A 10,401-nucleotide genomic window follows, 5' to 3' on the forward strand; every position below is an offset into this window, starting at 1 on the left:
TAAAGCACATCTCCCCCCTCAAGTGTTCCTCCTGTACTTTGCAAGTGCCACTGAATTCTTCTAAGTTTGTTGTGCAGTCATGTGCGTCGTTACCTTCCTCTAATGCGTCAGTGAGAAACATTGCTGGGTTAACAAGTCTGTATCTCACTGTTTTGAAAGCTGGGTTAGATAGTAACACCTCATACCCCCAGGCTCCCTGTGTTGTCAGTGTGCTCTTTGGTTTTTCCAGTATTGCAAAGAGAGCATGCTCCACGTAAAGAGGGTGCTGCATCCCATGGTAATACTCGCTGATTTGTCTACAGCGAATGCGGCTGCAGCCAAAGCCTGTTCTCAAGGATAGCATCCCCTCATTACTTGCTCTAATTTCCTGCTGTAATATGCTAGTGGCGTGTGCCCAATGCTAGTCTTCTGCATCAGTACTGCTGTCATCACTACTCTGTCGGAGTGTGAGAACAAAAATAGTCTGGGAACCTTAATACTGGAGCTCTGCATATGACTTCCTTCAGCTCATTAAATGCCTCAGTAATTACTGTTGTCCATTGTATTATCTTTCCCCTTTCTGTGCTTCCTTCAGTACACTCATTAAGGGCCTAGTGTAAGTGCTGTAATCAAATACCCATGCTCTGCAGTAATTACATAGCCCCAGGAACTGCTTCATCTACCTGACTGTTGTGGGTTTTGCTGTCCTGTGTATTGTCTCTGCCCTTTCTGATGTCACTCGTCAGCCATTTTGGGATATCATCTGTCCAATGTATAACACTTCTGCCTGTCAATATTGTAGCTTGGCCTTGTCTACTTTGTATCCCTTGTCTGCTAACACTGTCAGCATGTGGACTGAGTCATTTCTACACTGTTCTGTCTTGCTACAGATCAATATGTCCTCTACGTACTGTATGACGGTGCTCTCATCTTTAAGTTGCCCAGGTCCAACTGAAGGACGGCCCTATAGAATATAGAAGGTAATTCACAGTACCCTTGAGGGAGTCTTGTATGTTTTCACTTCTTATTTCTATATAGAAGTGAAGTTAAGTCTTGTGAGTCTGGGTGTAATGGTATAGAGAAAAAGGCATTCTTCAAATCTATGACTGTGAAGTAGACAGCTTCCATGAGAAAGCTGCACAAAATTGTTACTGAATTCGTAATTAAAGGATATTCTGCTTCTACAATATGATTAAGAGGGTGCCAGTCCTGCATAAAACGTCATGACCCCCTGTCCCCTTTTTGACCGCATACACAGCCGTGTTGCACAGTGATTCTGATGGCACTAGGATGCCTTTGCTTCACTAGTGCTGCAATGGTTTCATAGATACCTCACCTGCCTGCCTTGAGAGTGGTTATTGTTTAACTCATGGTAAAATTGCTCCTGGCTTCAGTTTTATCTTCACTGCACATATCCCCTTCACAAGCCCCGCATCATTTGTAGTCCATACCATAAAATTCAGGGTAACCTTGCCAGATCTTCTCTGAGAAAGGTCGGTGGTGCTTTCAGTGCCATCAGCCAGCATTCCCTGTGGTACCTCTCTGTAATGTATTTTAACCCAATTTGTGATGCTCGCTTCAAACACCATATCATGGTCTGATCTGTTGTCTCTGAATAATTCTTCTTCTCTGACTGTAGTCAACCTGTAACCTTCAGCTATGTCGATCACTGCTCACCACGGTCGCCCTGTGTCGTCTGTCACATGCACTGCTATGCAATCATCTCCCAAGATTATATCTCTAATTCTAGTGGCACTATTGTCCCTTCGTCCTTGTGTAATGGTATCTCCGGCCTGAATAAGTACTCATTTGGAAGGCGCCACATTTTCACAGGGATCCCTGGAAGCCATGCTATTATAAGGTCTGCCCCATATTGGAACAGCTCCTTGTCCACTCGCCCCACTGTACCCTTCGTCCACAATAGGCTTGAATAATTTCCCTCACATTGAGAAGGTGCATCCACACTATCCCCTTATCTGTGAATGAAATGGTCATGTAAAGTCTTCTCATGATGTCGCTCCCCAATATATTTACAGGTGTCTGTTGCGAGTAAAGTAGGGGAATGGATAGATCGTGCTCCCCTATAGAAAGTGCAATATCTTCTGTAAAAGGAACAACTTCCGTCACCCCAAAGAATCCTTGAGCATTCATTGCATCGCCTTACATACTATATTTCCCTACCCAGATGCAGTATTTAGTTGCCCCTGTGTCTACAAGAAAGGAAAAAGTCTTGTTACCTATTGTCACCCCTATGCATCGTTCCTCCGCAGGGTTGGGTGTAATTGATAGGATGGAAAACATGAAGTCCATCTATGGGCTGTCCTATTGAGGATATAAGGACATCCCGTTCCCTAGGAATGGGTTGCCTCCCACTACAGTGACCCCCAGTTTCCTAAACGGATTCGTTGTCATGGAGTCTGTACGTGCCACTGTCCCGTTATGTGATTGCGTGCTGTTCTGCACCTGCAGTATTTGCTGTGCTGTGTTTGTGTGTTGCATGTTACCCTGCATCTGTGGCATCTGTGGTGCCTGCAAATACTGCTGCATAGGTGCTTGGGCTGGTGTGTCTGCAGGTATGCGTTCGGCACCTGTCCTTGGTGTGGTATCTCATCATGTGTGTAATACTCGTCCTGTTTGCCTTGGAATGCTGGCTGGTATTGCATTACCCCCTTCTGTTGCATGCCTCCCTTGCCTCTGCACACTCTCGAGATATTTCCTATCTGTCTGCACACCCAGCATTGGGATGGCTCTCTCCCCTGTGCTTGAAACCCCCCTAAAAATCCCCTTGTAGCCTGATGCATTTGTTGCCCATATCTTCAAACCTCCCCTGGGAATCCCCCTTGATTCTACTGCATCTGTTGCCCGTACCCGTATCCCCTAGGTGGTCCCTCTCTTCCTCAGAAACCATGGTACGCATTCCCCCATTCCATGAATCCTCCCCCCCGCGGGCAGCGGTTCATACTGTGTCTGTGGGGCTCATTGTACTCCTGTGCTCTTCAATACTGCCCCTTCCATTGCATATTTAGGCAACTTTCTCTGTACTAACTTTGCATGCTCTTGCTTCCTTTCCTCACATTCTTTCCTCGCATTATCTTGCAGTAGCCTACAATAATGTACTATCGTGAGCTGTATTTCTGACCAAGGCTTTGCCTCCATCCCCACCAGTTTCTTGAGCTGCTATTGCACCTGCTCTGGCAACCCATTGCATAATATGTGGTAGAATAATGCTACTGTTTTGTCCCACTGTTCTCGCATTTCAAGGTGCCAAAGCTCTTGAATCATCTGAATGTAGGGATGGGGTCTTCGTCTTCCCCCATTTTGTATGCCATAATCGCACTAATGTCTGACGTGTCTAGGTACTGTGTCCTTAGAGCTTGCCATACGGCTGCTCAGCAGTTTGCAAATGGGGCGCCATCATGCGCTGTGTCCTAGGTGGTGACTCCTGGGTACCCCGCCCCTCTCCATACACCATCTGCGGCTTCCACCAGGATTGCCACTAGTAGCCCCTTTACGTCACCCGCATCTAATTTCTGTCCAGCTGTCATCCTTTCCATTTCATATATCCATTTTCCCACACCCGCGGTTAACAAGGGTAGCCTACACCTCAAGTTGTCATTGTCTATGTGCTTCCATGGAATTTATTGAGGTTGCGCCCTTCCCTTTTCCAGTAGGGGCAACTGTGTGAACCTGATCTCCCCATTTGCAACTCGTGTCAGCCTGATCTGTCTATCCGGTCTGTCAGCGTCTTTAATGTCAGTGCATGACTTTTCTGTCTCCCCCTTCTTTGAACCTGGGAGATCACTAAATCTGTGCACATATGTAATCAGATCATCTAGACTGTGTGATGCGTCTCTGGACTGTTGTGATTGATCAGCCTTTTCACCCTGGAATACCCCAGTGTCCTTTCCTACTTCCCATGTCACGCTCCTATCTGTGCTTTTCTCCATCGACTTATGCTTGGGTGGCCCTCTTCCTCACTTCCGCAGTGTCTCTGTCTGATTTGCTGTCCATATCACTACAAAAATTATCAGCCAAGCTCAGCCTTCTAGAGGCTGTGTCTGCTCTGGGCTTCCTTCCAAAGTCAATCAAGTCCTCTCTGTCCCTTTCCTCAAAGGGCCCCACGCCTGTCCTATCCGATAGAGTGGCAGTCCTATCCTGTGTGGTAGCGCTGTCTGGCTCTGTTCACCTACTTCCTCCCATTTTGTCATCTCTCGTGCCCATTCCCCACTTTGTACTTATGTCTCTGATCGTGCGCTCCTCCTCCTTGCATTTGTGCTCGCTTGCAAGTCACTCTATTTCCCACTTTCTCCACTCCATCTTCACTAAAACTTGCTTTGTATTCTCGTCTTATTACCTTCATCTCTCTATCTCTGTGAGCTCCCTCCTCGAATAATCAATCATAATCCTTCTCCTCTCTCGCATTCTTTTTCTTGCTCCCTTTGCTTGTCCCTCTGCGCTCTCTCGCATCTCTCCTCTTCTTCCTTCTCCTATCGCTCTACTTCTTACATTATCATCGCCCAGTCTCTTGCTTCGCTACTCCCCTTAAGACCCTCCATTTTTTTGATGGCCCTGCTGCTTATCCAATTGTCTTCCCATCCAATTTCAGGGGGATCTTCCCTCCTACCCATTTGTTCGAGGCAATGCCGTCTAGCTCCTCCTTGGTGCTAGTCTGCACCTTGCTGCGTGATCCCTTTCCACTGTCTGTTTATCCAACCACTTTCTGCCCCTCCTCATTGGTATATGGTAGAGGTTAGAATATTGGATTTGTGTACGCCTCTGCTGCCTTTGGCTCTGGCATACGGTATAATCCCTACTCATCTTCTGTATCCCCTACTTTTTTGCTTGCAGGAGAAGGTGGGTAACGTAGGGCGGGGGCGCTGGGCACAGTGACTCCTGTAGGCTCAGCATCCATTGACACCTCACTACTTCCCCCTCATCCTCCTGGAACATTCACCAAAGTTCAAATATCGCTATACAATTGGCTAATTTCTTCCCCTTAAAAGTGTCCTGCAAGTGCGTCAGTAGTAGTTGCTGCACATTTTTGAAGAAACTTCTGCATTCTGGCCATAGCTTAGTTAATTTACCCTCTGTACTTTTCGTCCATTCCACGCTATATTTACAAATCTTGTCCTTATAGCGTGGAAGGGTCTTACACAAGTTCTGTAGTGGTGTGTCCACCCGCACTTCCCTTGATACATTGCTTTATAATTACTTAACCTCAAGTCGAGGCCTTCAACACTCTGTTGTTACACAAGCACAATGCAATACCAGTTCTTAACAATTATTCTCAAGCCTCTCTGGTACCCAAAAGAATCTGTCAGGTGTGCTCCGCGCACCAACCGTCTGCAATTCTCTGCCTCCTTAGGCACATTCACCGCTCTCGCACATGCGCCTTTCGCTCACCACCACTGGACCACCACCTCTGTCAATTTTAAGCCTCTCAACACCTCTTCTACAACACCTTGTGCTCTTCGAGTCCTAGGTCCAGACCTAATGGGTGACATCACCAATTCACTAAACAATTACAATGCTCACAAGGCTACACAGGCATTTATAAAACCCCAATATGAACCCACAGCTGTCTCCCTGCCTCCTAACAGGGGATACCAATATTCATTTTGTTCAATCTGTATCTACAGCATCGCCTTGCAGATAAAACGCCTCCTCGTGACTTAACCAGGTGAACACCTTGCACAATCTAGGCCAGCTCCCTTTGGTAAAACTTACATGGGGATACCATCCTGGGCTAAAATGCCCAATCCACAGGGAATCTAATACTCATTCACATATCTTCTGTCATCCGTGCCCTTAAACAATTGTCTGGGTTATTCACCAGAACTTTTTCCCTTAAGACCGAATGTAACCTAACCACAAAATGTGCATCTACCTCTGCTCTTTTCCTTACTATATTGGCAATACTCAAAACTACTAGACAATACTCGACAATACTTCAAAGATATTCAACAATGCTCAGTACTACCCTCGCACCCCACGTTAGTTTCCCAAACCCCTTAATTGCTGTGTGGCTAATAAATAATTACACTCAGTGATCCACTGATGCTGTTGGGTTACCCGGTCTCCCAAAGCTGCTACGCCACCATTCTGTTCTGATGAATGCTTCACAGAACACGGGCAGGATATTTCCAAGCTGGCTCCTGATGGCCTCTGCTGTCACATCTCGGTGTACCTGGCGGCTTTGGGACAGATGGAAACGGCGCCCACCATTGTCGGGTCCATCACATACTGAGAAGCGTAGAGTGCTGGTCTAGTTTCTTTGCAGCACGTCCTGACGCCGGTAGTTATCTTTCTTCCACTTCCGGTGTCAGACGCGTTGCAACGACCGGTTTTCCTGCTCGTCTGCGCTGCTCCTTGCTCTCCCAGTTGATTTTGCCCTTTAGCCGTTTTGGCTATTTTCTCCATCTGTTTTCGTTCCTCCTTGCTCCTCTGATTTTCTCTCCTGTGTTTTTTCTTTCGTCCTTCCCTTCCTTCGCTAATTCCTTTCCCGCTTGCCTTCCTACCTTCCCTCCCGTCTTGAGTTGGTTTACTATCTCTCTTTGTCTTCCTTCTCTCACTCTGCCTTCTCTGCTTACTCCTTGCCTCCCTGTGCACTGAACCGGCCTGCCTATCGGATTTGCTCCGTCTTGTCCCTGTGACATTTCCATTCTTCTGGTTCGGACCCTTCCTGTCCCCGGACTGTTTACTTCTCGTCTACCTTCTAGTGTTCAGTTGTGGCCAGTTCTTCTTTACTGGTTCATCTTTCCCCGAACTCCTCCGAACTCCTCCATTGTTGCTGCCCTTGGATATCCATCAAGTACTACAGAGATCTCATCACACCCTCCATCATAGAAGGACCATTTTGGTTTTTTTTGTGCCTCTGGCTTTTTTCCCACCTGCACGCAACCGCGGAGGATAACCACAGCTCACCTATTAGGTCGCCCCTATCTTCATAAAAAAAAGGAGAGGACCCGAAATAAGGACAACCCAAAGCTGACACTTCGTGGGAGACACAGAGGTGAGGTGTAAGGGGAAGTGGGAGGAACGGATTCTTCCCAAGGGGAGGAAGACATTACGGACCCATTTGACATCTGCACAGGGGTGCACACCCTGTCATATTGGGTCCCGCAATGTGCCCTGCAGTCATCCAGTCGCTATGGCGGGAGAGGCGGCTCCATGCCGAACGGGCATAGCCAACCATACCTCTGCTACCAACTTGTTGGTGAGATCACAGTATGCCAGATGTCTGGGTGTTGGTACAAGCTCACCCATTATTCTGTGAAGGGCCCAACAGCCATTCCCCCAGAACAAAGGCAGGCCTCAGCCAAGGGCAAGTTAGAACTGTTGTTTATTACAAAAACCGACAGGGATCATACTGGCCATCTGGAAATCTCCAGAGTCACAATTCCAACAAAAGTGTCACCCCATTTTGATGCAGGATGGCATCAGCAACTGGGCCGCCCCAAAAAACCTTTCACCATGTTCTCATTGGGGGCTCTGAGTGGTGGACACTATAGATCGCCCGTATAGATCTTACCCTAGTGGTCCTTCCAAGTCTATTACATATTTGCAGGGTTGCAGGATTACCATTGGCCCTTGCCCCCTGTCATCCACCCCTGGGTTTCTGTCCCCTGATTGGCTGGAGCTGGTCTCCTCAGGCCTGGGACCAAGTGCTTTTCTCAGCCCTCTGTGCACCTCTTCAAGGTGATGTGAATGACTATGTGTTTCCAATGTATCTGGTAGCAACACCACTTTTGCCTGTAAGAGTGCTCTAAAAGGTTGCAACATTGTTAACTTCTTCATGTTTCACTTCTTGTCTGGGTTGCTGGGCTCGAAGAACTGTTTGTCTTCCCACCGTGGTGAATGACCATTGTCTAGCTCGGCCGCATCACGTGGTTGAAGACCACAACATTGAGCCCTTCTGGTTTACAATTATGGGGATTTATTCTGTTTTTCTGCAGATGGCCCCTTATAGTTTTAAGTTTGGAATGTGCTGCTTGTCTCTGACCTTGGCCACGAGCCCTGGCCTTCCCGCTCTGTGCAGCCTGGGTCTGCTTTCCTCGTATCTTGTCCTGCAGCTTGAGGCCTCATGTGATTTTCATTAGACGTATTCTATGATTTCTACAAACTTATATAGTGCTATATTATATAGCGCTATATTTCCTGTAGGTTAGTTGTATTTGGTCCTGCCAGGCTCCTTATGTAATCCTGTAGTTCCATTGGGTTAGATGCATCTGTAAACTTGCTCTGCATCTCTTCGTGCCTTGCGTTCAACATGTCTGCTCTTGGCTAATGAGAAAAATAATAAAAGCTTTAACAGTATGTATATGTATCTGTACTCTATCTACAGAACTGTGTATACGAATGTGTGTTTGTGTAAAGTTGTGCATGGTTGCGAGTATGCATCATGGCTAACGTGGCTATGTTGTGGTGTCACTAATGATGTCAGCACAGTGGTTTCTTGGCATTAGTCAACGTCACCCATCATGGCATTTGGATCCATGACGACTGTTGAGGCATCTGTATCCATAAAGACATTAACTGGATAAGCTTTTAATGGTTGTCTGAGAGCGTACTTCTCTGCATACGTGTCACTCAATGGTGCTCCTGGAAGATGTCCAGATAATGAGTGACTTAGTGCGTTCTTGACACTTTGGGCTGTCATGTTCATGTGGATGAGGGTGGCCATTCCTGGGACCCTTTCTTCATCAGGCTGCACCCTTGGGCCAGGGGCAGGAGGATGTGCAGTACACTGTGGAGTGAGCTGCACAATCTCCTGTTCCTGCTCCATCTGATGCAGCAATGACCACCATTGTGGATGCCTCCACCCAGACCGTGCCCCCCACTTAGGGCCACAAAGATCACCATTGAGATGTCGCACACCGTGCCAACTGGTATTGCATGCTGGACAGGCTTGATTTGTGATGATGTGAGACCTTTGCATTCCAAGCACTTACAGCATCCCAAATCGATGACCCTCTACCTGGGCCAGCTGGCACATGTGCTGCTCTCTTGTGGTCTCTTTTAACTGGCACATTCAGTTGCCCCCTCCTCCACTGCTTCCTTCCTCGCACGTTCTACTGGGTATTACCCAAATTGACCTTTTACATTTGACCGTTTTTCCTAATTGACCTAATTATAGTGGTCCTAATTGACCTTCTGCACAATTGACCTTGATATTATTTTAGTTATTTTATATATGTATTGGGTTGGCTTTGGATTATAAATAACATAAGGGGATTGGGTGGGGGATTGCGGGGGGGGTTTGGATTGGGTGGGGGGCTGTGGGGGTTTCCCCATGCATAAATGTCCTAATTGACCTTTTAAATTCTCCCGAGGTCCATTCTCCCGAGGTCAATTGAGAAAAGGTCAATTAGTATACATCCGCTCTACTGTAATCTCACCTACATCATCCAGTCTGGTGGTCAGCACATCCCTGCCTCAGGTAGAAATCCTGGCAAGTACAGAGGTGGTGGTGTCAGGAACATGCATCAGTGGGACAGCTGGCACATCAGGTCAGTGCTGGTACTGTACCCCCCCAAACCCCCTGGGGAACTTGTGTAGTGTATGCTTGGCTAGACAGCAGCAGTATAGGAGTGGCCAGAGGCAGTCCTCGCAGGGCCCATCAACATTGAGGAGGCAAGCGAGGCAGCAACATACTCTCACCTGGCAGGAGGAGTTCAGGCGCTTTTGTGTATTGGAATGCATCCGGATGGACTTTAGAATGCAGCTGATGGTGGAGAGTTAGTGGCTGAGGATGGCACAGGTTGCTAGGACAAGGGCAGAGGTGGTGGAGGGAAGGACACTGAGGCAGGTTGCCATGCCAAAGGAGGCTTGCAGGCATACAGAGGAGGAGGTGTGAAGGTATAGGGAGAGCCTGCAAGCCATCCAGGAACGGACGGTGGCCCGCCTCCAAGTGGAGGACTATGAATGTGACTCTGTCCTGGAGGATGTAATGAGAGACTATTGAGCTGGCTGATTTCTGTACATTTTTACCCTTGGACTTTTCCCACTTCCACATAGTGTTTTATCATAGTGTAACTATTGCTAATACAGTTTTCTCTTTGTTCATCACACAGTTGTTGTCTCTTTGTTCATTTGCTGCATTTGGTTTACTAAAATTTCATCATGCATTTGTTCTGTGACTTTCACGTGGGTTGGGGATGTGGGGTTGGGGGATGTGGATGTGTGTCAATCACTCATCAATTGTGCAGATGGAGGGGTCCCAATGCATGGCCACCCACCTACAAACAGCTAGCAGCCAGTGGGTGCCCTCATTTCATGCTGCCCATCTCACACTGGAATGCTTCATCGTCACATGTGAGTTTATTTATATCTGGCTGTTCACATCATCCATCAGCTTGGCTCACACACTCTCAGATGTGTGTTAGTTGCAGGCCCTTGGAATGCTATGCTTTCCTACCTGAG

Source organism: Ambystoma mexicanum, chromosome 1p (assembly GCF_040938575.1).
Source record: "Ambystoma mexicanum isolate Mex_15411 chromosome 1p, UKY_AmexF1_1, whole genome shotgun sequence".
Classification (NCBI taxonomy): domain Eukaryota; kingdom Metazoa; phylum Chordata; class Amphibia; order Caudata; family Ambystomatidae; genus Ambystoma; species Ambystoma mexicanum.